Source organism: Coenobita brevimanus, chromosome 72 (genome assembly GCF_032717465.1).
Source record: "Coenobita brevimanus isolate Jiangsu-jjx chromosome 72, ASM3271746v2, whole genome shotgun sequence".
Classification (NCBI taxonomy): Eukaryota; Metazoa; Arthropoda; class Malacostraca; order Decapoda; family Coenobitidae; genus Coenobita; species Coenobita brevimanus.
This window is the reverse complement of record NC_137025.1, coordinates 36,558,393-36,562,413: the sequence shown is the minus strand read 5'-3', so window position 1 is coordinate 36,562,413 and position 4,021 is coordinate 36,558,393. Positions and strand designations below refer to the sequence as shown.

The window sequence follows — 4,021 nt, the reverse complement described above, 5'->3', positions numbered from 1 at the left end:
TCATAACCTTTATTAATCCCTTCACTTTTATGGCACTCATAAGTTTAATTACTTGAAAAAAAAAAAAAAAAAAACAGAGGCTACCAAAAAAAAAAAAAAAAAAAAAAAAAAAAGGAGTCGAGCCAGTACAGCTTTTCGGGTGCACTTATGCTACGCTATGATGGCACGTACTATTGTAAAAAGCAAATATACGGAAGGAAATACATTTAATTAGATTGTCTTGACCTCGTTCCGATGATTTCCGGCACACTGCCATCCCTGCATCCTCATATATATATATATATATATATATATATATATATATATATATATATACACCAGGGCAACAGAGAGATAGATGTTGGTGATGCCTTTGAGCTCACGTGGCATCATGTTGAACTGATCTTGAAAAAGAAACATTTTGAGCGCACAGCTTTTCCTATCCACTTGGCCCGGTGGTAGGCTCCCTGTTTTCGGATTGGAGCCAGTCCAACAGACGTTGCTCCCAGAAACAGGAGAACCAGCTGTAAAATCTCCTTAGAGTCATCGCGTGGCTGGTTTGTTAGGAGCGACTCAAGTAGGACTTGACTGGTTTGTTCACAAAGCGCTGCCAACCAGGGCTGGGGTCGATTATGAACTGAATTGGAACTGACTAAAAAACTGTGAACTGGAATTGAAGTGAGAAAAATATAAAAATGAATTTAACTGAATTGAATTGGAATTTATAGTAATCAATTGATATGAATTGATGACTGAACTGATAAAATAATATATTATACTGTAATGTGCGAATTCATTATGGTACAATACTTTACTTACAGTATACTCAAATAAACAGTATAATATACAGTTTGCAATCACAAAACAGTTAAAATATCAAGTAAAGTAACCTATTAAATTTATATTAATTTTCATTTAATTAAGAAACTATTTCCTGCATAATTCATGTGTTTTAATAAATGTATTTAAGATTTACAAGTTCAGTTCCTGTCGGTGTGCCAGACTGAGAAGGTGTGGGTAAAACACATGTGTTCAGTACACGTCCTGCTTGGCCTTGCCAAGCCAGTGTTGCCAGTTTAGCTGCTTTCCCACTAGATCTGGCTGCAATTTTTCTTACATCTAGTGACTCTTGAGAACGAAACTTGTGGTATTTTGTGTCATGATTTGGTAACCCTGCCTGGCCTGCCCTGTTGGTGTGTGATTGAGTGTGTGTGCTTACCATTGTCTTCCTTTTTCAGTCAGTATTGAAGTGACTGGGTTATACCACATATTAGTGCTGAACTGTCAGCAGTCAGCACTCTGGTTCAGCAGTGTGTTAGTCAATGTCACTTTTACAGGTGACAATATCTGTTTCCAAAGCACATATCATATGTGGCCAAAATGCCACCCAAATCAAATGTGTACAGTCATTTCATCATGCCTCTAGTTCTTCCAGTGAGAATAAACCAGGAAACCTTAAAGATGTTTGTTGTCACTGTATCCAGGCTGTTACTGGATCTAACAAAGCGATATCAGATGTTACGAGGCACCTAGAGATGAGCATATTATGAAGTATAATATTAATTTAGAATTTACATAGTAATAATTGGAAGTTTTGTGGTTAGTTGAAATAAGATCGTTTAACTGATACTGTATGTGTGTTATGTTATGTTACATTAATTAACTGATATGTGTTTTTATGGAAAATCTGAGTTCTAAACCTGAAGAACATTGGTGATAAGCTTTTTCAGGGTAATGCAAGCTTAATTTACGGGATAATGCATGCTTAATTATAAATAGTTTGTGTTCTTCTTTTCAGAAGAACCATGTAGGTATCTATGCAAAGCTTGACAATCCAGTAGTTGATCCAAAACAACAAGAAACATTAACGGAAGCACCAAGTGGAAATCCACCGACTTATGACAGACGGAACTTACTAACTGTATTGTGGCATTTATTGCCCATGATCCCCTTCCTCTGTCGCTTGTTGAAAGTGAGCATTTCCACAAACTCATGGCAACTGCACAGCCGATGTTCACAATGTCTAGTCGTAAGCATCTGAGTAGTGTGCTTTGACCATAGCATTCAACCACTGTTCATACACTGTTGAAGACTCAGTTACAACAAGTCCAGAATCTATGTCTCATCATCAACCTGAGGTCCAGTAGGGATATGAGGTCATTTATAGGTGTGACTGGTCACTGCATCCTTGATCATACCATGAATAGTGTCATGTTGGCATGCCTTCACGCTAAAGGCTCCTACTGTATACTTCAGACAACATTTACGAGCTGTACCAAGAAACGGCAGCCTTCTATGATGTTGGGAGTAAGATAACTACCATAGTTACTGATAATGCAGCAAATATGGTGAAGGCATTCACTCTATTCCCCGTAGAACAACTTGAAGATGAAGATGACGGTGATTTTGGTGAGATGACTGTGATATCCTACCACCTGATGATTACAAAGTTTGAATGTCTACCCCCAAACTGCAGTCCATGCTTCACTCATACTTTGCAGCTAGTGGTGAAAGATGACACAGAGCAGGATGGTCAGATCAAGCACATTCTGGCAAAAGTATCAAAGCTAGTCAGCTTCTGCAGGAAATCAACAGTGGCTGCAGAAATTCAAATGAATTTAAGCTCCAGATTTTAACATATACACGCTGGAATAGCCAGTTGTTGATGATGAGGCCAGTACTTCGAGTTCCACCAGAAGTGTGGGACAAACTTGGCGTTCCCTACAAGCTGAAGCAGTACGAACGTATGAGCTGAACACCATCAAGGAGCTCTGTGATATACTTGAGCCATTTGAGTATATGACCAACCAGATTCAGGGACAAAACATGGTGACATCAAGTTTGGTAGTTAACTGTGCTCTTGGCCTTCGGGCTGCTTTAGCTAGTCTTTGTGGAGTGCATAATGCAAGCTTGTTTCTGTACTGCAGTCCTCAACTCAGACTCGTCTGAATAAGTTTGAGTCTATGGAGGCTTTCCAGCTAGCTGCCACCTTAGACCCACGTTATAAGCCGGACTGGTGTCATGACAATGAAGTGCAAGACATTCGTGACCTTCTGACTGTGAAATATAATATCGCACGCAGTCTTCATTCTACAACAACGGATACTTCCCTGCAGAGGCTGCAGAACCACCACCGATGAAGAGGAATAAGTTATTTGCCTTGGTCAGCTGGTCATCTACATCAAGACCAATGCCATCAGAAAGTGAGGTCTCAATCTACCTCAACCAGCCATGTCTACAGGAAGACTGTGATCCCATTGGCTACTGGAAGGCCAAGCAGCCTGAGTTTCCCATCTTCACCATGCTTGCAGCAAAATACCTGGCCATTCTGTTACATCAGCTCCTGTGGAACGACTATTCTCCATTGCTGGAAAGTTCTTCAGACCAGCGAGGTGCAGTTTAGGGGAGAAAAGATTTGAGCAACTTATGATGATCAGATGCAATCCTCAGTAACTTGGACTCATTCTTGTTTTGTTTACTAATACGAAGAATTAAGCAATTTGAACTTTTAGTTGGTAAAGGATGTAATTGGTTTGTGTGGTTGAGCATTTTTGATAATAAAGATGTTAATTTGAAACCTCATTTTTATTACTTCTTGTTTGATTAATGGTACTGGGTAGATTAAACTGATTTTGAATTGAAAACAATTGAATGAAATATCAACCATAATTATTTTTTTTAGAAAATGAATGAAGGAAAAACAAAGGAAAAAAAATAAGTCCTTGTGCCTAAAGGCATCCTCCATTCATAAAATATTTATAACAACTGAATTTAAATAAAAGTGGATTAAATGTTTGTGGGAAGCAACTGCCAAGAAGTGAATTCCAGAGACTAGTAGTTCTGGAGATAAATGAATTTTGATAAGCAGAGGTTCTGCATTGCGGGGGAGAGAGTGTGAGTTCATGGGCTCTCCCAGCTGGCCAAGTATTTTGGGAGAAAATGTGAAGGGGAAGCACAATTGAAGCAAGTTCGTCAGAGCATTTACGGTAAAAATATTGGTAAAATAATGCTGAAGAAGCAACATCTCTACCTACTGATAATG

At 38.9% G+C, this 4,021-nt stretch overlaps 1 pseudogene; it reads left to right on the top strand.

Moving 5' to 3' along the window:
- Nucleotides 1–1,359: 1,359 nt before the first annotated feature.
- On the top strand, nucleotides 1,360–3,432 carry LOC145407266 (zinc finger BED domain-containing protein 4-like; annotated as a pseudogene).
- Nucleotides 3,433–4,021: the final 589 nt, after the last annotated feature.